Here is a 26,067-nt window from a genome sequence, read left to right on the forward strand (position 1 = left end):
TTGATGCCCTCACATTGGCTGCGTTGAAATCCATCTGTCACTGTTTTGCCTATTTGTTTAATCGATCAATATTCCCCATTGAAATTACTTACTATGCCACAAGTCCTTATGTCATCAACAAACTTGGCTACATGACTCTCTATTGTGTTACCTAAATCATTAATAAGTACAATGAAGAGTTCAGGTCCCTGAATAGATTCTTCCACAACACTAATTTACGTGTACACCGATTATCCCTATCCCTGTTTTTTACCACCTAACCAACCTCCTAAACAGGTCACTAATTTGTCTTGAATTCAATGGTATTTAACTTAGCTGATGGTTGTTTATTTGGAACTTTGCTTTCTGGAAGTCCAGAGAAGCAACATCCATAGACATTCCCCTCAAAAAAAAGTCAATTAAGTTTGTCACACCTACCATTTACAAATTCATGTTGATTCTCTAATCAGCTTGTACCTTTCTAAGTTCTCAGTCACTCTAGCCTTAATTACAATTTCCAATAACTTTCCCATTACCAATGTTAGACTAATGGGTCTGAATTTCTCCCACTCCCCTTTCGTAAGTAATGGAATCACAGAACCAATGTTTAGATCTAAAGAGATAATTCTGAATCAAGAGAAATTTGAAAGTTGAAATTTCCTCTCATCTACTTTCTTCAAAACTTGGAATGAAAACCATCAGATTTATCAGCCTTTAGTGCCATTTTTTCCCTAATATTGTTTCCTTCATCCAGTCCTCAGGGATGATGATACAAGAATTGCAGTTTGCTGGTGACTGTGCCCTCGTGTCACACTATGAGCATGGCCTTCAAAAGATCTGTTTTTCAAAGGTGGCTGGTGACTATGGTCTAATTGTCAGTTTAAGGAAGACAGAGATACTCCACCAACCACTGCTGAATTCTGACCATAACCCACCTACTATAACTATCAATGGCACAACCCTGAATGCTGTAGATAACTTTACCTATCTCAGAGGCAACATCTTCAGAAATGAGTGCATTGATAGCAAGATGGCAAATAGAATTGCCAGGGCAAGCTCAGCATTTGCCCACTTATCCAAGAGACTGTGAAGGAAACGAAGTATCAATAATACCTGCTGTGTACAATGCTGTGGTAATACCTACCCTCCTAAATTCCTGTGAGATATGGACTACCCAGTCCAGACATCTTTAGCAGTTGGACAGGTTCCACATGAGATGCATTCGGAACATCATACACCAAATAGGAAGACAAAGTGACCAACACTGAGATACTTCAAAGAACAGAAATGTCTGGAATTGAAGCAGTCATTAGCAGAACCCAGTTCAATGGAGTGGTCGTGTAGTGTGAATAACTGATGATAAAATCCTTAAGTATATATTCACAACTTAACCTTGGATGCTGCCTGTGAGGTAGGTCAAGGTTAAGACTCAAGGACTTCTTGAAGGTGAACCACAGGAAATGTGGCACATCAACCACAGAATGGGAGAAAATGCTCAAGAAATAACCTACCTGCAGAGCAATCTCAAGTAGTGGCCTTGTTTCCTTCAAACGCTAAAGAATACAGGCAGCTAAGGACAAAAAGCAAGTGAGAAAGACCAGGCAATCTCAACAAAATCAGTTGGTTGCATTTTGGAAAGTGATGCAAGTCTTTATTCGGGCTCCACAACCATATTAGAATGCGTAACACATGCATAATGCACAAGAACAGCCATCTTCGATAACAAATGGAAACTGACAGAAAACAGTGCAATATTCTGGATGAGTTTGTTTCTAAAACATGTTTAACTATAGAATCAACCAGTAAAATAAATATTATTAACATGATCTACATTCAGGGTGAGCAAATTTCATAATGGGTTTACCAAAATTGCAACTGAATACAAAACAAATGTCACATAGTCCCAGATCTTGCAGTTATAATGACAGTGACACTATCTGTGGTATTACTCCTCTGAAACTGACAGCAACTTCTGAAACTTGCACATGCACAGTTAAAGATTGAAACCCAGAAGTTACTGGCTATGATTCTACCTTTCTTCACAGGGTGCACTGTTGAAGTCCCCACGGGCAGCAATTAATTAGAAATCATTGAACTGTTGACAATTTGTTCTTTTACAATGTAATGTTTTGTTTTGTTAAGCCCCACCCCATCCCAAAATTGTTATACCTTGCTGATGAGGTGTAACTAGGTTTTAGATGCTGTACCAAATCATACTGCAGAATCCTGCTGTCCCTGGAAAACAAATTTTATATTTTTTTATATCTGCGTAATTTCAAATGTTTCCATATTGCTGAGAATTCAAAGTTTTTAATGTATCATTTTTTTGAAAGAGCTAGTTTATAATAGTTCATATTTCAATGTATTTGTCTTAATCATTCATTTTGCTTTCTGTAAAATTTCTAAAACAAGTGAAGGGTAATTAATGCTTTCTACTTCCTGGTTTGCTGTCTGTAAGAATTCTTAAATGTGATTGGCTATTTACTCTATCTGAGGACATCACTGTTGTAGGACACCTGGAGATTCCTTTAACTTAGCGCCTGATTCAAATTAACACTGGGAAAGATGAAACCCTCAAAGAGATTGCTGGATCTTTGTGGGCAACTTTCTTTGAGGTGAGTGGCAAGTGCCATTGCTTCACTAAACGTAAAATCTGAGTCTTTGCATGGAATTCTGAAAAGCTACTTTGTCTTACTGTAAATATTTGATTTTATACTGTTGTACAGTAAAAGCAGACATACCAACCTGAAACCGTAAGCCAAACTTAGCAAAATATGATTATTTGACTTGGCATGGCACGTTTCTCTATATTACCAATGATTTCTGATTTGGCATGATACTTCTAATATGACACATGAATGTATGCCCTCCATAGTCTTCTGGAGCCAATTTTTGTCCACAGTTTGCCCCATTTTCAGGCAGCCTGCTGAGATTTTACAACAACTTACAAGAGGTTCACCCAATATAACCTTCAGGTGGGCTTCAGGCATCCAGTGCTCTGACCCTAAATAGATGGGAGTTCTAAGTAATGGCAGCCCAACTATTGGTTCTTTAAAAGTGTCAAAACAGCCAAAATATTTTTCCTTCAACAACAATCCTGGGCCTTCTTCCCTCCCGCTCCATGTCCTCTTCTCCCTAGTGATCATCTCTTTCCTTTTTGAGGAACTAATGAGAGAACAGGCCATTGTAAACTGTGTAATGAGAAAGGAATAATTGGCAATCTAGTTGTGCGAGGCCTCTTGGGGATGAGCAACCATAATATGATAGAATTCTTCATCAAGATGGGGAGTGACGTAGTTGATTCTGAGATGAGGGTTCTGAATCTTAATAAAGGAAACTACGCTGGTATGAGGCACGAGTTGGCTATGTTGGATTGGGAAATGTTACTTAAAGGGATAACAGTGGATAGACAATGGCAAACATTCAAAGAGCGCATGGGTGAACTGCAACAATTGTTTATTCCTGTCTGGCACAAAAGTAAAACTGGAAAGGTGGCCAAACCATAGCTTACAAGGGAAATTAGAGATGGTATTAGATCCAAGGAAGAGGCATACAAATTGACCAGAAAAAAACAACAGACCTGAGGATTGGGAGCACTTTAGAATTCAGCAAAGGAGGGCCAAGGGATTGATTAAGAAGGGGAAAATAGAGTACGAGAGTAAGCTTGCAGGGAGCATAAAAAAAGTTTCTATAGGTATGTGAAGAGAAAAAGATTGGTGAAGGCAAATATCAGAAGCAGGGGAATTTATAATGGGAACAAAGAAATGGTTGATCAAATAAATACATACTTTGGTTCTGTTTTCACAAAGGAGGACACAAATAACATAACGGAAATGTTGGGGAACACGGAATTTAGTGAGATGGAGGAACTGAAAGAAATCAGTATTAGTAGGGAAATAGTGTTGGGGAAATTGATGGGATTGAAGGCCGATAAATCCCCGGGGCCTAATAATCTACATTCCAGAGAATTAAGGAAGTGGCCCTAGAAATAGTGGATGCATTGGTGGTCATCTTCTGAGATTCTATAGACTCTGGAACAGTTCCTACAGGTTGGAGGTAGCTAATGTAACCCCACTATTTAAAAAGGGAGGTAGAGAGAAAACAGGGAATTATAGACCAGTCAGCCCGATGTCGGTAGTGGGGAAAATTCTAAAGTCCATTATAAAAGATTTAATAGCTGAGCACTTGGAAAACAGTGTCAGAATCAGATAGAGTCAGCATGGATTTACGAAAGGGAAATCATGCTTGACAAATCTACTGGTATTTTGAGGATGTAACTAGTAGAGTTGATGAGGGGGAGCCAGTGGATGTGGTTTATTTGGACTTTCAGAAGGCTTTCGACAAAGTCCCACATTAGAGATTAACGTATAAAATTAAAGCACATGGGTTTGGGGGTAGTGTATTGAGATGGATAGAAAACTGGTTGGCAGACAGGAAACAGAATAGGAATGAACGAGTCTTTTTCCAAATCGCAGGCAGTGACTAGTGGGGTACCGCAGGGATCGATGCTGGGACCCCAGCTATTCACAATATATATTAATGATTTAGATGAGAGAACTAAATGGAATATCTCTAAATTTGCAGATGACATAAAGCTGAGTGGGGGGGTGAGCTGTGTGGAGGATGCAGAGATGCTTCAGTGTGATTTGCACAAGCTGAGTGAGTGGGCAAATGCATGGCAGATGCAGTATAATGTGGATAAATGTGAGGTTATCCACTTTGGGAGCAAAATCAGGAAGGCAGATTATTATCTGAATGGCTAAAAATTGAGAGAGGGGAATGTACAACGAGACCTGGGTGTCCTCGTACACCAGTCGCTGAAGGTAAGCATGCAGGTGTAGCAGGCGGTAAAGAAGGCAAATGGTATATTTGGCCTTCATAATGAGATGATTTGAGTACTGGAACAGGGATGTCTGGTTGCAATTATACAGGGCCTTGGTGAGACCACACCTGGAATACCGTGTGCAATTTTGTTCTCCTTAGCTGAGGAAGGATGTTCTTACTATAGAGGGAGTCCAGCGAAGGTTTACCAGGACAAAAACAAAAATACCTGGAAAAATTCAGCAGGTCTGACAGCAACTGTGCAGAGGGATACAGTTGACGTTTCGAATCCGTATGACCCTTCACCAGAACTAAGACATATAGAAATTAGATGAAATATAAGCTGGTAGAAGGAGGCGGTACAGGAGAGCTCGATAGAGAGCCAGTGATAGGTGGAGGCCAAGAAGAGACTGCCAAAGATGCTGTAGACAAAAGGACAAAGGGGTGTTGACGGTGGTGATTTTATCTAAAGGATGTGCTAATGGGGACATTAAGGGAAGCAAGCTAGTGGCAGATTTACGAGACTGATTCCTGGGATGGCTGGACTGACGCTTGAGGAGAGACTGAGTCGGTTAGGATTATATTCACTGGAGTTCAGAAGAATGAGGAGGGATCTCATAGAAACCTATAAAATTCTAACAGGACTAGACAGGGTAAATGCAGGAAGGTTGTTCCCAATGGTGGGGGAGTCCAGAACCAGGGGTCACAATCTGAGGATACGGGGTAGACCATTTAGGACTGAGATGAGGAGAAATTTCATCACTCAGAGAGTGGTGAGCCTGTGGAATTCGCTACCACAGAAAGTAGTTGAGTCCAAAACATTGTATGTTTTCAAGAAGAAGTTAGATATAGCTCTTGGGGCGAAAGGGATCAAAGGATATGGGGAGAAAAGGGGAGAAGGCTATTGAGTTGGATGATCAGCCATGATCATGATGAATGGTGGAGCCGGCTCGAAGGGCCGAATGGCCTGTTACATGTTTCTATGTCTCCTCTTCCTCCTTTCTGTTGGGTTCAAGGATGACTTGCTTCCACTCCAGTTCAATGGGTTCTGAGATGGCTGATAGATCCAAAGTGCAAGTTCACCTCTGCATGTTCCCAACAAAGTTCCTCAATGTGTTCAGTGCCTTCCCAAATAAACATTCTCCATTTTGGTCAGTCACAAGCCTGGGATACCAATGATGGTCGTTGATCGGCAGGGATGTTTTACCTCTTCAGGAATGCTTTAAGAACACCCCTAAAGCATTTCACTTGTCCTCCTGGGAATGTCCTGCCCATGACTGAGTTCTGAATCGAGCAGTTGTGTCATGAACCTGGTGTCAGGCAAACAAACTGCGGGCAGAATTTTTCCCTTGATGGGCAGGCGGGCCCGACCAACTCGGCAGTGGGCGGGCAGCCAATCACTGCTGCCGAAACGGGCCTCACCGCCATTTTAAGTGGGCGGGCCAATTAAGCCCCGCTCAGCGTGTCGCCCGACAGGAAGCTGTGCGCTTCCTGTGGGGGCTAGGGGGCATTCCCCAACTGCCAGAGTGCACTCTTTTGCGCATGCGCACGAAAGAGCGCACATCTCCCTGAGGCAAAGTGCTGCAAAGCGCTGAACCTCTGTGAAACTCTAAAATAGAAAAATTAAAAAACCATTAACATATCCCCCTCATGTGAAAATGTCATACGAGATGGGACATGTTAGTGAGGAACACAAACACTTTATTAAAAGTTTTTAAACCCGATATCAAACCTCATCCCGCCACAGGATGAGATTTGTAAAAGAATCACTTTCTCACCTGCCCATTGGGCCCCTGCCCAACCCAAAGTTCACACGGGCCCCTCAAAATCCTGGTCGATTGGAGAGTTAATGGCCTTAACAAGGAATTTAATTAATGGCGGGCACACATCCCGCTGCATAGCGAGCCCGCCAACCAAACTATTGCCGAATAAGGGAAGTAATCACGTGGCTAAAGGAGTGGTGCGGGAAAGAGAGGTTCCATTTCATGGGGCACTGGCATCAGTATTGGAACAGGAATGATCTGTACCATTGGGACGGTCTCCACCTGAACCGATCTGGGACCAATGTTCCAGCGAAAAGGGTAAATAGGGTGGTCAACAGGACTTTAAACTAGAAAGTGGGGTGGGGAGGGAAGGGTAAAACTCCAAGACGTATGACTAATGGGAAACAAAGCAGCTGGTTAGCGTGTGGTGGGGGGGGTGGATTCAACTTCATGGAAAATTATGAAAAAACTGAAAAGAAAGCAGAGCCCAGGAGAGGCTATTAAATTCTCCAGAACACAAAATAGGACAGAGTGTTTGGAAAGGGCTAGGAATCTAACTTCAAGCACGTCAGATAAAGGGACGACAATGAGAAAGGGGACAGGAAATACAGGACTGAAGGTGTTGTATCTGAATGCACGCAGTATACAAAATAAGGTAAATGAGCTTGTGGCGCAGATTGAAATTGGCAGGTATGATGTGGTGGGTATCACGGAGACATGGCTGCAAGGGGATCAGGACTGGGAGCTAAATATCCAAGAATATACATCCTATCAAAAAGATAGGCAGGTTGGCAGAGGGGGTGGGGTTGCTTTGTTAGTAAGAAATGAAATTAAATCAATAGCAAGAAATGATGTACGGTCAGATGATGTAGAATCTGTGTGGGTAGAGTTGAGGAACCGCAAAGGTAACAAAACCATAATAGGAGTTATGTACAGGCCTCCAAACTGTAGTCAGGATGTGGGGCACAAGATACACCAGGAGATAGAAAAGGTGTGTAAGAAAGGCAAGGTTACAGTAATCATGGGGGATTTCAATATGCAGGTAGACTGGGAAAATCAGGTTGGTAGTGGATCCCAAGAAAAGGAATTTGTGGAATGTCTACGAGATGGCTTTTAGGAGCAGCTTGTGGTGGAGCCCACTAGGGAACAGGCAATTCTAGATTTAGTGATGTATAATGAGGCAGATTTGATAAGGGAGCTTAAGGTGAAGGAACCCTTAGGAGGAAGTGACCATAATATGATAGAATTTACCCTGCAATTTGAGAGGAAAAAGCTGGAATCTGATCTAACGGTATTACAGTTGAATAAAGGCAACTACAGAGGCATGAGGGAGGAGCTGGCCAGAATTGACTGCGAGATGAGCCTAACAGGAAAGACAGTGGAACAGCAATGGCAGGAGTTTCTGGGAGTAATTTGGGAGACACAGCGAAAATTCATCCCTAGAAAGATGAAGCTTTCTAAAGGGAGGACGAGGCAACCATGGCTGACAAGGGAAGTCAGGGCCAGCATAAAAGCTAAAGAGAAAGCATACAATGTGGCGAAGAGCAGTGGGAAACCAGGGGACTGGGAAGCCTACAAAGACCAACAGAGGACAACTAAAAAAGAAATAAGGAGGGAGAAGATTAAATTTAAGGGTAAACTAGCCAATAATATAAAAGAAGATTGTAAGAGATTTTTAGATATATAAAGGGTAAGAAAGAGGCAAAAGTGGACATTGGGCCGCTGGAAAATGACGCTGGGGAAGTAATAGTGGGGAACAAAGAAATGGTGGAGGAACTGAATAGGTACTTTGCGTCAGTCTTCACAGTGGAAGGCACGAATGACATCCCCAAAGTTCAAGAGAGTCGGGGGGCAGAAGTGAGTATGGTGGCCATTACCAAGGAGAAGGTACTGGGAAAACTGAAAGATCTGAAGGTGGATAAATCACCTGGACCAGATGGATTGCACCCCAGAGTTCTGAAGGAGATAGCTGAAGAGATAGTGGAGGCGTTGGTGGTGATCTTTCAGGAATCACTCGAGTCAGGGAGGGTCCCAGAGGACTGGAAAATCGCTAATGTAACCCCCCTGTTTAAGAAGGGAGTGAGGCAAAAGACGGGAAATTACAGCCCGATTAGCCTGACCTTGGTCGTTGGTAAGATTTTAGAGTCCATTATTAAGGATGAGATTTCAGAATACTTGGAAGTGCATGGTAAAATCGGGCAAAGTCAGCATGGTTTCAACAAGGGGATGTCATGCCTGAAAAATCTGTTAGAATTCTTTGAGGAGGTAACGAGTAGGTTAGACAAAGGAGAGCCAATGGATGTTATCTACTTGGACTTCCAGAAGGCCTTTGACAAGGTGCCGCACAGGAGGCTGCTCAGTAAGATAAGAGCCCATGGTGTTAGAGGCAAGATACTAGCATGGATAGAAGATTGGCTGTCTGGCAGGAGGCAGAGAGTTTGGATAAGGGGGTCCTTCTCAGGATGATGGCCGGTGACTAGTGGAGTTCCACAGGGGTCAGTGTTGGGATCACAACTTTTCACTTTATACATTAATGATCTAGATGAAGGAACTGAAGGCATCCTGGCTAAGTTTGCAGATGATACAAAGATAGGTGGAGGGACAGGTAGTACTGAGGAGGCGGGGAGGCTGCAGAAGGATTTGGACAGGTTAGGAGAATGGGCAAAGAAGTGGCAGATGGAATACAACGTGGGCAAGTGTGAGGTCATGCACTTTGGTAGGAAGAATAGAGGCATAGACTATTTTCTAAATGGGGAGAGAATGCAGAGGGCTGGAGTGCAAAGGGACTTGGGAGTCCTAGTCCAGGATTCCCTTAAGATTAACTTGCAGGTTGAGTCGACAGGAAGGCAAATTCAATGTTGGCATTTATTTCGAGAGGACTAGAATATAAAAGCAGGGATGTGTGCTGAGGCTTTATAAGGCTCTGGTCAGACTACATTTAGAATATTGTGAGCAATTTTGGGCCCCGTATCTCAGGAAGGATGTTCTGGCCCTAGAGAGGGTCTAGAGGAGGTTCACGAGAATGATCCCAGGAATGAAAGGCTTAACATATGAGGAACGTTTGAGGACTCTGGGTCTATACTTGATGGAGTTTAGAAGGATGAGGGGATGAGGGGGGATCTGATTGAAACTTACAGAATACTGAAAGGCCTAGATAGAGTGGACGTGGGGAAGATGTTTCCATTAGTAGGAGAGACTAGGACCCGAGGGCACAGCCTCAGAGTAAAGGGAAGACCTTTTAGAACAGAGATGATTCTTTAGCCAGAATCTATGGAATTCATTGCCACAGAAGGCTGTGGAGGTCAGGTCATTGAGTGTATTTAAGACCAAGATAGATATGTTCTTGATTTGTAAGGGGATCAAAGGTTACAGGGAGAACGCGGGAGGATGGGTTGAGAAACTTATCAACAATGATTGAATGGCAGGGCAGACTTGATGGGCCGAATGGCCTAATTTCTGCTCCCATGTCTTATATCTTATGGTCTTATTGTGATTCCGCGTGCTAACGTCAGGATGCTTGCGTGACATCAGCGCGCGACTTTTTAAGCGCTGGCATGCGGACTCCGCCACCCGCATGTCAGCCAGAAAATTCTGCCCTACATGTTCCGCCCAGTGGAGCTGGTTAAGTTTTTAGCTCCTCAATGCTGGACATCTTGGCTTAGGAGAGCACACTGCTGTTGGACCACCTTTCTTGCCACTGGATTTGGAGGATCTTGTGAAAGTACTACTGATGGCACTTCTACTGTGCTTTGAGGTGCCTACTATAGGTTGTCCAGGCCTCTGAATCCATCGCTGGTGAAATTATTCTCCCTGGGACTATAATAATACTTGCCTGATAGGATCCTGATTGGGTCCTGTTTATTTTCCATCCTCCCATACTGGCAAACTGTCAGGGCATTCGCATCTCACTAGTCACATGCTAATGAAGCTTGACCATTAAAATGGTCTGGGCCTGCCACTGTTGAGTTTGCAACACTTGCCCAAGTATGCAGCAAACCAAAATCTCTCAAATTATTTCCCAACCTGAATGAATTTATTTACTCTTCAATGGTGACCCATTTTCTGCTCACTTAATTGCAATTTAATTCAAATTTCCCATTATCACAATTTTACAATGTACAGTGATCTCATTCCTTGGTCCTGACAGTTTCCTGGTAATCTATAACAGCTATCTGTAAAGATTATCCCAGCTTTGCTATTCCTGAGTTCTGCACAAATTGCCCCTGACAGTTTCTCCTACAACATCATATCTCCCTCATTTACTGCCAAATTCTTACTATTAGGCAAGATTTCTCCTTCCTCTATTCTATTTGTTCTGATCTTTTTTAACATTACAAAGTCTGCTATGTTAATCTCAAGGCAATTTCTCTGCTCCAAGCCAGGCTCAGTTATGCCTTTTAGGTCTAATTTTGATTGTTTTCATAAACTTCGCATGCCATTTCGTATTCTGTATTCTCCTTGCATTAATGTAAAAACGCAGTTGTTTTTCTTTAGATGAGACATCAAACTGAGGCCCTCTCAGTCTCTCCCAGGGGTTTGGGTAAACATGAATGATTCAATTTGAACAGAAAGTAACAGAAGGCATGCTTAGAGAAGTGCTGTGAGATGGATTTAGATGATCTAAAACACATGCAAAGAACCTAATTTTATATAGCATTTTATCATGTCTTTCAGAATGCCCTAAAGATCTTCATATCCATATTAGCTATTCTTGAAGGGCACTTGCTTGCACTATGAATGAACAACACAGCCAATTTATGAAAAGCATAAAATGCCTTTAATGAAAATGATAAGAACGACTAGTTAATCCATTTTTCTTGTTATTGGTTAACAAATGTTGGCAGAAGAAATTCCTGTTTTTTTTTAAAGAGAAAATCATGAGAACTTTAATAACCACAAACGTTTTCACATTCTCCTCCACAGGCAACACCACTATGAATGCAGTGCTCGTTTCGTACTTAACTGGTGTCTCAGCCTAGGTTATATGCTCACATCTTGAAGTGGAACTTAAATACACATCTGGCTGAAAGGCAAGACAGCTACCAACTTAGAAAAATTGACATCTAAGGCTAAGGGAATTAAAGGTATAAAATTCCTGTAGCACATATCCTAGGGTATTGTAGGGAGGAACATTTCCAAGCAGCGGAGTGAATCATAATTGTGACTACAAGCCAGCAGCATCAGTGTTGCAGTGGCAGCGAAGAATCCCAGCCCTGAATGTATCTCCAGTCTCGATCTGTTCTTTTGCAACAGTACACAAGAACACAAGACCATAAGAGAAAGGAGCAGGAGTAGATCATACACCCATCGAGCCTGCTCCATCATTCAAAAAAATCGTGGCTGATCTTGGCGTTCAACTACACTTTTGCACCCACTCCCCATATCTCCTAATTCCTTAAGAAACTAAATATCTGTCTAGCTCAGTCTTAAACAAAATCAACAATGAAGCATACACAACCCTCTAGAGTAGAGAATTCCAAAGATTCACAACATTTTGAATGAAGAAATTTCTCCTCAGACCCCAACCTCATTTTCCAGACCTCCAGCATCATCAGTGTTTGTTCTGTTCTTTGATTGGCCTGGAGCAGGGCGGGTCTGCCTGTCAGATGGTTCAGACCGATGGTTCAGTGATGCCTTGCTCCAAGTTCTCCTCCAAGCAGCCCAGAAACAGCAGGGGTTGCTCTTCCCCACTGACAGCATCAGGAAGCCGTCCTGCCTGCCCAAGGAAGCCTGGACATAAGAACATATGAATATACGAAATAGGAGCAGGAGTAGGCGATTCGGCCCCTCAACCCTTATCCACCGTTCAGTAAGATCGCAGCTGACCTGTTTGTGTTTTGAATTCCACATTCCCATCTAGCACTGATAACCTTTCATTCCCTTGCTTAACAAGAATCTATCTACCTCTGCCTTAAAAATATTCAATTACCCCCACCTCCACCACCTTCTGAGGCAGAGAGTTCCAAAGTGCCTCTGAAAGAAAAATATTCTCCTAATCTCCTATATACTTCAATTATGTCACCCCTCACTTTTCCAAACTCCAGTGGAAACAAGCCCAGCATGTCCAACCTATCCTCATTAAGACAACCTGCCCTTTCCAGGTATCAGTCTAGGAAACCTCCTCTTAACTGCCTCCAATGCATTTACATCCCTTCTTAAATAAGGAGATCTAAACTGCCCACAGTTTGAGATGTTGTCTCACCAATGCCTTGTATACTTGAAGCATAACATCCTTACTTTTGTGTTCAATTCCTCTCATAGTAAAGGATAGCATTCCATTAACCTTCTTGATTACATGCTCAGCAGGTCTGGCAGCGGAGAGGAACACAGTTAATGTTTCGAGTCCGAATGACCCTTCAACAGAACTAAATAAAAATAGAAAAGAGGTAAAATATAAGCCGGTTTAAGGTGTGTGATGGGGGGGGGGGTGTCAAACTGGATAGAGGGCCAGTGATAGGTGGAGATAACCAAAAGATGTCACAGACAAAAGGACAAAGAGGTGTTGAAGGTGGTGATATTATCTGAGGAATGTACTAATTAAGGGTAGAAAGCAGGACAAGCAAGGTACAGATAGCCCTAGTGTGGGTGGGGTGGGGTGAAGGAATTGAAAAAGGCTAAGTTAGAGATAAAACAATGGATGGAAATACATTTTAAAATAATGGAAATAGGTGGGAAAAGAAAAATCTATATAAATTATTGGAAAAAAAAAGGGGGGGGTTAAATCAGAAAGGGGGTGGGGATGGAGGAGAGAATTCATGATCTAAAATTGTTGAACTCAATATTCAGTCCGGAAGGATGTAAAGTGCCTAGTTGGAAGATGAGGTGCTGTTCCTCCAGTTTGCGTTGAGCTTCACTAGAACAATGCAGCAAGCCGAGGACGGACATGTGGGCGTGAGAGTAGGGTGGAGTGTTGAAATGGCAAGCGACAGGAAGGTCTGGGTGATGCTTGCGGACAGACCGAAGGTGTTCTGCAAAGCGGTCATTCAGTCTGCGTTTGGTCTCTCCAATGTAGAGGAAACTGCATTGGGAGCAACGAATGCAGTAGACTAAATTGAGGGAAGTGCAAGTGAAATGCTGCTTCACTTGAAAGGACTGTTTGGGCCCTTGGACGGTGAGGAGAGGGGAAGTAAAGGGGAAGGTGTTGCACCTTCTGCGGTTGCATGGGAAGCTGCTGTGGGAGGGGGTTGAGGTGTAGGTGGTGATGGAAGAGTGGACCAGGGTGTCCCGGAGGGAACGATCCCTGCAGAATGCCGCCGGAAGGGTGAAGGGAAGATGTGTTTGGTGGTGGCATCATGCTGGAGTTGGCCGAAATGGCGGAGGATGAACCTTTGAATGTGGAGGCAGGTGGGATGATACATGAGGACAAAGGGGACCCTATCACCACCACCCACCACCTTCTTCTCCCTCCCAGAAACATGATAGGGTCCCCCTTGTCCTCACTTATCACCCCACCAGCCTCCACATTCAAAGGATCATCCTCCACCATTTCCGCCAACTCCAGCATGATACCATCTTCCCTTCACCCACCACCACCCCCCCCCCCCAACCCCCGCGGCATTCCGCAGGGATTGTTCCCTCAGAGACATTCTGGTCCACTCCTCCAACACCCCCTACACCTCAACCCCCTCCCACGGGGCAGCTTCCCATGCAACCGCAGAAGGTGCAACACCTTCCCCTTTACTTCTCCTCTCCTCACCGTCCAAGGACCCAAACGGTCCTTTCAAGTGAAGCAGCATTTCACTTGCACTTCCCTCAATTTAGTCTACTGCATTCGTTGCTCCCAATGCGGTTTCCTCTACATTGGAGAGACCAAATGCAGACTGGGTGACCGCTTTGCAGAACACCTTTGGTCTGTCCGCAAGCATCACCCAGACCTCCCTATCACTTGCCATATCAACACTCCACCCTGCTCGCATGCCCACATGTCCGTCCTTGGCTTGCTGCATTGTTCCAGTGAAGCTCAACGCAAATTGGAGGAACAGCACCTCATCTTCCGACTAGGCACTTTACAGCCTTCCAGACCGAATATTGAGTTCAACAATTTTAGATCATGAATTCTCTCCTCCATCCCCACCCCCTTTCCGATTTACTCCCCCCCCCCATCTTTTTTTCCAATAATTTATATAGATTTTTCTTTTCCCACCTATTTCCGTTATTTTTAAATGTATTTCCATCCATTGTTTTATCTCTACCTTTTAGCCTTTTTTGATTCCTTCACCCCACCCCACCCCCACTGGGGCTATCTGTAACTTGCTTGTCCTGCTTTCTACCCTTAATTAGCACGTTCCTCAGATAATATCACCACCTTCAACACCTCTTTGTCCTTTTGTCTGTGACATCTTTTGGTTATCTCCAGCTATCACTGGCCCTCTATCCAGCTCTACCACCACCCACACCCCCACCCCTGCTTAAACCAGCTTATATTTCACTTCTTTTCTATTTTTACTTAGTTCTGTTGAAGGGTCATTCGGACTCGAAACATTAACTGTGCTCCTTTCCGCAGATGCTGCCAGACCTGCTGAGTTTTTCCAGGTATTTTTGTTTTTGTTTTGGATTTCCAGCATCTGTAGTTTTTTGCTTTTATTTGATTACATGCTCTACCTGCATACTAACTTTTTATGACTCATGCAGTGGAACACCTAGATCTCCCTGCACATTGGTATTCTGCTGCTGTGTTCCATTTAAGTAATACTCTGTTTTTTTATTCTTTCTGCCAAAGTGAACAACTTCACATTTCCCCACTTTATAGTCCATCTGCCAGATTTTTGCCCATTCACTCAACCTATCTATTTCCGCCTACAAACACCTTATGTCTTCTTCACAGCATACTTTCCTACCTACCTTTGTGTCTTATGCAAATTTAGTGATCATGCCTTCGCTCCCCTCATCTAAGTCATTGATGTAAATTGTAAAAAGTTGAGACACCAACACAGGCCCCTCCAGGACTCCACTTATTACATCCAGCCAATCAGACAAAGACCCATATCTGCATACTCTGTTTTCTGCCATCCAGCTGATCTTCTATCCATGCTAACATGTTACCCCCCCTACACCATGAGCTTTTATTTTCTGCAATAACCTTTAATGTGGCACCTCATTAAATGCCTTCTGTAAATCCAAACACAGTATATCTACAGGCTCTCCTTTATCCACAGTGCATGTTACTCCTTCAAAAAACTCCAATAAATTGTTTAAACATGATTTCCCTTTCACAGAACTATGCTTTCTCTTCCCGATTATCTTGAGTTTTTATAAGTGCCCAGCTATAACCTCCTTAGTGATCAATCCTAATAGCTTCCCCACAACAGACAATTTCCTGTTTTCTGCCTCTCTCCCTTCTTGAATAGAGGGGTTATATTTGCTACTTTCCAGTCAGATGGAACCTTCCAGAATCTAACGAATTTTGGAAAATTAACACCAACACATCTATTACCTCATTAGCCATCTCTTTCAAGACCCTAGGATAAAGTCCTTCATGACCGGGAGACTTGCCAGCCTGCAGCTCCATCAGTTTGCTCAGTACCACTTCCCTAGTGATTGTAATTTCACCAAGTTCCTCTCTCCCCTCTACCACCTGATTTACAGCTATTGCTGGAATGCTTTTTACATCCTCTATAGTGAAGACAGAAGCAAAATATTTGTTCATTTCATCTGCCATTTCCTTATTATCTACTATTAAGTCCCTATTTTCACTTCCTAGAGGACCGACATTCACCTTACTTACTCTTTTCCATTTTAAATAACCGTAGAAACTCTTCTTATCCATTTTTACATTTTGGGCTAGCTTCCTCTCATGCAATTTCTTTCTCCTGATTAACCTTTTAGTCATTCTCTGCCGTTCTTTATACTCTGACCAATTATCTGACTCGCCACTCATCTTTGCACAGTTATATGCTTTTTCCTTAAGCTCAATGCTTTTCTTAATCTCTTTAGTTAACCACGGATGGTGGGTCCTCCCCTTAGAATTTTTCTTAATAGTAGGAATATATTTATTCTGAGTATTCTGAAATTTTCCCATAAATGTCTGCCACTTCTTCTCTATTGATATATCCCCTAGCCTAATATCCCAGTTCACTTCAACTAGCTCAGCTTCATTACCCACATAGTTGCCCTTATTTAAGTTTAAAATACTAGTCTTAGACCCACTCTTCTCCCTTTCAATCTGGATGTAAAATTCAATCATTATGGTCGCTGCTACCTAGGGGTGTCTTTATTCTAAGGTCATTAAATAATCCTGTTATGTTACACAATACCAAGTCTAATATAACCTGCTCTCTGGTTTGTTTCAGAATGTGCTGCTCTTAAAAAAACTATTTCGAAAGCATTCTATGAACTTCTCATCCAGGCTACTGCTGCCAATCTGATTTTTCCAGTTTATATGTAGATTAAAATCACCCATGATTATTGTTATCCCTTTACCACAAGCACCCAATATTTATTGTTGTATACTTTGTCCTACATTATGGTTACTGTTAGGGCACTTGTAGACCACTCCCACTAGTGACTTCTTTCCCCTACTTTTCCTCATCTCCACCCAAACCGATTCTACATCCTGATCTCCTGAATCAAGGTAATCTCGAACCATTGCACAAATGCCATCCTTTGATTAACAGTGCTACCCCTCCACCTTTACCTAGCTTCCTATTCTTCTTGAATGTCACATACCCCTCAATACTCAGCACCCAACCCTTGTCATCCTGCAGCCACGGCTCCATAATGGCTATCAGATCACTGAATTCCCATGTGAACCTAATTCACCACTCACTCGGTCTCCAACTCACTCAGATATAGTCCCCTATCTCCTTGGGCGCCTCTTACTGATCATGTGGTTTGAAAAGCCTTGCTCTTATATAGACCCTCTGATGAGTCACTAGCTAGTTTAACTTGCTGCTATAGTAATTAACACCAATTGAACCAACTAATTTCAGTTAATTGATAGATAATTGACACTACCAATTAGCTCCCTGTTTAACAAGCTAAACAGGCTGGACATAGATTAAAGCAGCGTTTGACAGCTTTTGCTCTACAGGTACAGTTGGGTGCAATGTAGAAAGAAGGTCAACAACCTCCTCCATACTGCCAGGCAGGGTATAACAGAACATTTAGAATGATGTAGCTCTTGTGTGGGCAACAGGCAAGGTGTGTCAGTGGGGAAAGGAGCAGGCATGGAAGTGAAAGAATTGTAAGCCCCAGCAGCCGATGCATTAGTTGCTTGGTTGCATGAGGGTGAGAAGTAGAAGGCCCTTGTTTTCATCTTTAAACAAGTGATGCGGGAGCGGAAGTTTGGATGGACAAAAGGAGGCCACATTATGTGTCAGAGGAATGCCTGCTGATAAGGGGTTTAGTTGTCCACTGAGCAGAGACTGATTCCCCCCTTCTATCTGCAGGAGAAAAAGGCCCACAACAACAGAGAATGGGTAAAGATGGGTGGAGGAGTACTCAACCTTCACTTGGTCACATCAGCAGGGCAGGAGGGAGCGGAACTGGTCAGAGAGCAAGGCAGCTGGACAATCACAGATGGTGAAGCAGGATTGCAGAGAGAAAAGAGTGAGGAGGCTTGAGCTTTGTGTCAACCACTGGGAAGAAAGGAGACAAGCATCAGAGGAATGCAAAGAGGAATTGTGAATACTGTGAACCTGATTCTTTGTGTTCTCCAATGCAGGTCTTTGCATTCTGGAGGGGAGGCCTGCTCCGTCATCCATGACCCTGCGGTTGACCTCTGAAGAGGAGGGCATTGTAGCAGAGGGTGCACCATCACATCTTTCCTCGACACTCTCCACCAGTGCAGATACAGTCAACTCAGCATGGTGTATTGCACTCAGCAAGATTAACACATGCTCAGCTGCAGGAAGCCATTATTGAGCTAACTTAAAAATCAACTTACAAATTAATATGTAAAATGGCACCCATACATAATTTCCCAGAATACAATGGGCTGTAACTTTCTACTGCCGTCGGAAAGTGATAGCCCACTGCAAAACCAACAAAAAAATAAGTACTTACCTGCCCTGCAAATTTATATCCACCATTCCAATCCCAGGAAGTGCTTGCAGCCTCCATCAAAGAACTCCTCGCAGGCCCCAACTCTGGCAAAACCACATCCCTAATCACACAACCAGAACAGGGGATACCCCGTGAGGGCAGCATTTGACAGAAGAGTTTTAAAGAGATAAGGTGAAGATCCAAGGATTCCTCATAATTTTAAAGTAATTCCCACCCTTTTTTTTGTTATTTCTTTTAAACAGTTAATACTGTTGCTATTGACTCATTTGAAGTGTAATTATTTAATTTCTTTTAATGAATATAATTTTGGTCAAGATTTCTAAGTTAACTTACTTTATCTTATCTATTTTAAACCTGTAACGTTATTAAATGAACAAATACAGCATGCTTAGAAGTACTCATATCTTTGCATTTAGAAGATGGCAACTCATGATAATGTGGTGAAGAAGAGGAGTGAACACTTCACAGATGAGGAATTGAATATTCTTTTAAACGAGGTGGAAGAAAGGCGCGTGCACACTCGAGGGCGTCGAAAATCTAAGCCTCCGAGAAAACTTCAGAGCATGGCTTGGAAAAAAGGTTGTAGCAGTTCTTAATGTCAACAGCATTGTGCCTAGGCTGGTGGATCAGTGCCATAAGAAACTGAATGATTTAATGTGTTCAGCCATATCTGAATGATTATAATTGTTATAATTAAAATTATAATTTCTGAAACTTAAAATTCTAGCTTGTGACTTTAAAAATTAAGAAAGGTCAGAAATCTTTGTCCTGTCTGCTAAGTTTGAGGTGTCAAAACTGTAGCTGCTGTGAAAATACTTGGAACCAATTATATCCAATCTTGATCAGACAATAAGAGTTGTAAAGGATGCAGTTGCCTTGGAGACACAATGAACTAGTTCCATCCAATCTTCATAAGACAATATAGTTTCTTTGCTAACTTTGAGATTGCTCACACCATCAAGAAGACAGTTAATTTGTTTCAAAAAATAATTGCACTTTTTTTGCTCTCACAGCCATGGTCACATCAGATGCCAACACATCATGTGGAATGCGAGGGATCTCTCCTTCATCCTCACAGGGGATATGTCAAAACTAATAAATTCTGAAGCCCAACGAAAAATTGCCTCAGTTACCTGGTGCATGTGGGCCATCGCAGCATTCTACAATTTGTTGCACATGCCGCTAATTCCATGTTGAAAAGACCCAGATGCAAAGAAATTCAGTGCTGTTGAGTTTCAACTCCACTGTTAAGGCAATGCAGCATTTCGATTTTGGCCTCAGGTCTTCCTTCAACATTTCACAGAGGAGCCCATCGCTTCCTTGCTGAAGTGTAATCTCCTGACACACGGCTCGTCTGACATCATTTCATATGATGTCCTTTGCTGGTATACTCCCTAGGGTGGGTAATTGATCCACTTTCTCAGCAAGCGGATATGTCGCCTGACTCTCCGCTCATGGTCCTTGTACCTGCGTTGAGCCCTCAACAAAAGTAAAGTGGTTCTAATAAGTAGAGCAGCAACTGTGATGTACCAGGTGTTGAACATAACTCCAGATCAAGTTTGAAATCTGCACTGGATTCTGGAATACCTGAATCTGGAATATCGGAGAGATAGTTTGCATCAGCTTACAGAAGGTTTGCATATTTTCTTTTAAGAATTATACATTTCTAAAGCATTTGAAACAGCTAATTTATATACTTGTGACAGTGCATGGAGAATTCATTTCACATATGTCAAATTTACTATTTAAGAGGCTCCTAAGGATCAACACTGCATTAAAGGGACTCTTAAAACTGGAATACAGCAGTATGCATCGTAAAATGCTTCGTAAACATTTTTTACAAAATAACTTCAACTGAAACTCATTGCAGACACTTCTATGAGTGAAACTTACATTGTTAAATACAAAAGCACTTTTTAATGGAATAAACAGCAGGATTTCATGGAAAAGTTATAAAAAGAATAAAATTTCTATCCTTCTGATACTTTCTGCATATTACTTCTACTTTCAACATCTTGTAAACATATATGAAAAAAATTCACCCACTTAAAGAATTTCTCCAAAATGTCTGCTGCCTCTTTTCACTTTGGGTGGACAAAGAATGGAAGTATGTGAAGAAATCCACACAAATACTTGCGTATCTTGGGGGCATCTCAGTGAAGTTAACACCGTGACATCAATTTAAACAGAAGCCCTTCAGCATAGAGTACTCAGCTGTGCAGTTAAAATCCCAAGTTGGAAGTTCCACTTTTAGCGCACATATGCATGCATTGGGACTTCTGCGGGGTCCCAACTATCAATGTTCAGGCTACGTTACCGGAGCGCTGGAAAATGATGAGGAAGTTAAGGCCCAATATGATTAAATCAACATCAAGAATACCCGAAATTTAGCAGGTTGAGTTGCTTCTTTGTTTCTATTGTAAAAACAGCCAAAACATTTATGACGGATGCTACCAGAGCAATTTGCATGTTAAAAAAAATACTTAACGCCAGTATGTTTTTAACGAAAATATCATTTGACAAGAACTAATGAAAAGAGTAAGTTTTTTTTAATTCTTCCTTCCTATATACTTTCAATTAACCTATTTGGTTTATTTCTCTTTCTGTCTTGCTATCTCCTTTTATTTCCATTAGCTTGACTCTGCTCTCTGAAAATCTCCATGTCAAATCTGAGCTTTGACTTTGATTGCAAATTCCATTTAATGGTTGGGACCGTGGCATTGACTAATTTGTCTTAATCAAAGACCCAGCTCTACATGTGGATTCTATAAAACCAGCAAACTTTTGGTTTCTTTTTGATTTTGTAAAGAAAATATTATTTTTCCCAATATTACTGTGTGACACTGTGAAGCAGGCTTGTTGTGGCTTTGTGTATGTTGGTGTCTGTGCGATTAATTTAATTAAATGGAAGACAGTCAGACTGCAAGGTTTGAATCATCAATGGGTTAAGGTGTAAAAGCAGGCATTTTAAAGTAAAGATGAACAAGTTAAGGTAGAATATGAGTATATACAGCATGAATATGAATTTGTATTTGGAGATAAATGAGGAGTTGAATATTTAGCCTTTAAATTTCAAAGAAAAAAGGAAGTTTTACAACTGGCAAAGATCATAAATGAATAAAGCAAAGTTATTAAGTTTATTTTTCCTGAAAGTAGTGGCCATAAAGGAAGCATTAAGGATTTTTATATTTTGGGAATGGTAACTTCCAAAGAAAATTAAGACCAATGCATTTAAAGATGAAAGAGAAACAAACATATTTAGGGAAAGATTGAAAGCTTATGGGTTGTGACTATGTGATCTTGAAGAGTGTGCTTTGCGAGGATAAACCAGTGAAATAAGCAGCCTCTAGCCACCCCAGAGAAGTGTTTATTTGTTCCAAAAAGCAAGGTTTTGTCACAAGTCTTGAATTTCCATTGTCAAGTGAGAGGGAGAGAGAATCTTGTGAAATACCTCCCCTATAGCAACAGTGAGTGCCTTGTGGTAATATTACTGAACTTCTAATAGATTAAGACTCTATGTGAAATGTTGTCTGGAAAAGGATGTCTATTTGTGAGTATAGCTAAGATGAAATATTTTGGGAAATGTTAGAAGACTAAATTTAACTATGTAACTATAATCTGGTGTGTTTAAGTTGTCTTTTCTTTTGTTAATAAATGTTTTAACTTAATATTTAAAATCTCCAAAAGTGGTAGTGAAATATTTACTTCTGACTTCAGTATACATACCTTCTTGTAATAAATACAAATTGCAAAATAAAGGTGATGGCTTAACCAAGTTTCCCTTTGGGACTTGGTCAGCCCAGAAATATCCTGGTTAAATTGTTATATCATAACAATTTTCAGTTTCTTCCTGAATTTCACTTTGGGTTGGAGGAGGATGTTGGACTATAGGAGGTTTCTCACGCTCTCCCTTTGTCAGATTTCCTCTTTCAAGCATGGCTGTGACCTGAAGCTTTACTGTTTCCTCTAATCCTTCATGCCAGCTGGATAGAACCGACTTTCCCATAGGCATAGCACTTTGACTGGAAACAGGGGCATTTAAATGGTTGGTGGGTACCATGGCAATGGTAAGATGTTAATTTCTGACTCTGAGTCTGTGAACTTGGCTGCCATTCCTGGATCTCACTGAAAACTGATGGACCTCCTCTATTGGCTTGGGAAAAGAACTTGCTTGTAATTTGCAAATATCTCTTTCTGCCATTTCCATGGTTGTGGCCTTATCACAGGCCTCTTTCCACTTCAGCTTATCGCCTTTACTCAAAAGCTTGGCCTTGATTTTTTTGTTCTTCAAGCCTCCTACAAACATGTCTCTAATGTTGCCTTTTAAGATTATGCCATATCCACAGTGGTGAGAGAGTTTCTTTAATTCAAGAATGTAATCAAAAACACTCTTCCCTTCTCCAGTGCCTCTCTTATTCTTTTGTCCCTCTCCCCTGTTCCATTCCCCTGTCCCATTCCCTTGTCCATCTCCCTGACTGTTCCTCTCCATGCTCTTTACCCTCTCCCCTTCCCCCATCCCCCTCCCCATCCCTTCCCCCGTCGCTCTCTCCTGTATCTATCTATTGTCCTATTCCCCTATTCTGCTCCCTAGCTGTACCTCTCCCATGCCCCTTCACCCTGTCCCTCTCCCTCCTGTAGTTCTCCCTTGTCTGTCTCCCCACTCATTCACTCTCCACATTACTTTCCTGTTCCTCTCTCCTGTCCCTCTATGCTGCCATGTTCCCACACTTCTCAGGCATGTGGCCATGGAAAGCTTCAGTCAGAATGGCCACAAAAGGACCGGGGTAGGGTGGCCATGGAAGGGCGGGGGTGGGGTGGCCACGGAAGGGCTGGGGCATCCACAGAGGGGCCAGGTTGGGACAGCCATGGAAGGGCTGGGGTGGCCATGGAAGAGTTCAGGTTGGGTATGGACATGGAATAGTCAGGGATGGCTATAGAAGAGCCAGAGGTGTCCATGGAGAGTTGGGTTGGTGGTGGCCATAGAAAGCTTTTGTGTTCAGGCTTGGGGTGGGCAGCATGTGCTGGCAGGAACTTAGTGGAAACCCTTTATTTAACTCATGAGTTGGAGTCATGTCCTCCACCTTCGGGTATTTCCAATGATGCCAACAAACAGACCTCTCCTCACATGAGGTTATTGAGAAAGGAGAGAATGGAGAATCTGCTGCTTAGACCGTCCCTGACTGAGAATTTACTCGGCCAATCACTGCTGCAAATCTGGTAGCCCAGTCTCCAAAGCAGCCAATCAGTGGTGGCAATGGATGGCATCAGGCAGGAGGAGAACAAAGTCAGTGCTGGGTTACATACATTATGGTTCGCACCATCGACTGTGTCATGCCGAGAATTAAAAAATACCATTTCCTTTTCACTGAGGAATGTCACCAAGTCAAATTTTATCCAAGTCAAGTGAAGTCACAAATCAAAAAAAATTGATTCAGTCAGACTCGAGCCTAAGGCACAGACTTGAATCAACAACTCTTAAGCACTCCAAGGGTGAGCAGTCACTCTTCATCACCTCTGCTGGTGAATATAACTCCACCAGATGCTATGGCCACAACAGATACACCTGCACCTGTGCAGGAGACCCTCAGCTTGACAGTGCCCCCAGGTTCCAGGCAACAAGAGGGCGGCTGCCAAGGTCATCTCAGGCAACAGGGCATTGTGCTGAGCAGCCTGCCTCCTCCTCAGCTTCAGATGTAGTATTCACACCACCTTACAACTTCTGTAATTGCATAAGAAAACACGTGGGCACATGAGAGTGACACAGGTGATCAACATTTATATGATAGTTTATGGCAGAGTGTGATTAAATAGTTTTGTTTCTTTTAATCATGTGTGTTGAATGATGTTGATGTCATCTTCTGGTTAGCTGTATGAGCATTTATAGAAAAAGTTGCAAGTCTGTCTGGGTGAAGGTGGAGTATTGCCCTCTCCATGGCTGGGGTGGCAAGCATGGAGTGTGGATTGTCAACAGGCATTGGTGAGTTGCTCCTGGGAGGAAATGTAGAAGTTCCATGGGTATGAGGTAATGTATAGGGCTTATCAAAGGAATCATCCCTGCTAGAATCTGGTGTGAATGAAGGATTCACAGGCCTCCCTCACATGTCTTTCTATTACTCTTGCATCTGATGCAGGAACCTCAACCTGCTGATCTGCCCGCTCTGCTCCTTCCTCCCTTCCTCTTCTTCAGATGAAGAGTGTGTCTCCTCAGGTCAGTAGTCAGCAAGGCCTCCCTCCTCTGCTGCGCAAAGTTGTGCAACATGCAGCAGACAATGATTATCCCAGAGACCCTCTGAGGTATATGTTTTAGAGCTCTGCTGGAGCCATCCAGGCAATGGGACCTCATTTTCAATAAGCCAATCGCCTGCTCAATCATCCATAATTTTGGTCCATGGCTGCAGTTTGAGGGTTCCGCTCCGGTGTCATCAGCCATGTCTTGATAACATAGCCCTTGTCTCTCAGCTCCATCCATGCAGGTGTGCGGGCAGCTTGAAGAGCCGTGGTACCTGAGAGAGGCGCAGAATGTAATCGTCATGAGAGCTCCCTGGAAACCGAGCACACACATGGAGGATATGTCTCCTGCGGTTGCATGCTAATTGAACATTAATGAAGTGGAGACTCTTCTTGTTAATAAATGACACAAGCTTGCTTCAGGGAGCCCTGACTGCCACCCGAATGCAATTGATAACCTTGTGCACTTGTAGGAAGCCTGCGATAGCCCTAAAGCTCACAGATTTTTATGCCTGGCTCTCTGGGTCGGTCATGTATCATACAAACTCTCCAGCCCTCTTGAACGACATTTATATTACTTTCCACAGCACTGAACAATCACCTGGGAGATGTGCACACGTTCCCAATGGAACTCTGGAAGGAGCATCTGGTGTAGAAGTTTAAGGCCACCGTGACCTTCAAAGTCACGGTCATTGGGTTTCATCTGAGTCCAGGGGCTGCAAGTCATCCTACAGCAGAGCACACAGGCCTGTGACAGCCTTCCAAAACATCCACAATCTCCGCTAGCATTGTCTCTCTGAAGACAGTTGAAGCGATATCTGTATACTCTGGGACATGACAATGATCATCATCTTTCTGGCCCCTAGTTGGCTCCCTCCTGACCATCCTCATTTTTAGTCCAACCATAGGCTGATCCCTAGATGATACCCTCCTGCCAGCTGTGCGTCCGCACCCAGTTCCAGCCTCTTTCTGCGCCACTCTTTGTCTGCCCAGGGTTCCAGGCACACTGGGTGGTTAAGATTCATGGTGGCTCCAATAGCTACATCAATACTCTGGCAAGGGTATGTCCTCCACTGGGTCCCTAGCCTTATAAAAGCACCTAGTGGCTGTGTTTGAAGTTCCTCTTTCACAGCCCCCAAGCTCTTCAGCCTGTTAAATCTGACCCTTGTCCTTCCCGACAATGGCCCTCGACTTCCCTGCAGTTTCTCTGACCTTCCCACGATAATACTTGATCTCCCAACAGTGACGTAGTCTATCCCTGCAGTGACCCACA

At 42.8% G+C, this 26,067-nt stretch overlaps 1 long non-coding RNA gene across 1 annotated transcript in view; it reads left to right on the forward strand.

Moving 5' to 3' along the window:
* The window catches only part of LOC121284652, a 103,034-nt gene extending 91,526 nt beyond the window's left edge, over positions 1 to 11,508 (forward strand). The window contains exon 3 of the long non-coding RNA XR_005944529.1: positions 11,487 to 11,508. This is a non-coding gene — a long non-coding RNA (uncharacterized LOC121284652). The remainder of the gene's footprint in view (positions 1 to 11,486) is intronic.
* Positions 11,509 to 26,067: the final 14,559 nt, after the last annotated feature.

This window comes from Carcharodon carcharias, chromosome 12, assembly GCF_017639515.1.
Source record: "Carcharodon carcharias isolate sCarCar2 chromosome 12, sCarCar2.pri, whole genome shotgun sequence".
In the NCBI taxonomy this organism is placed as follows: Eukaryota; Metazoa; Chordata; class Chondrichthyes; order Lamniformes; family Lamnidae; genus Carcharodon; species Carcharodon carcharias.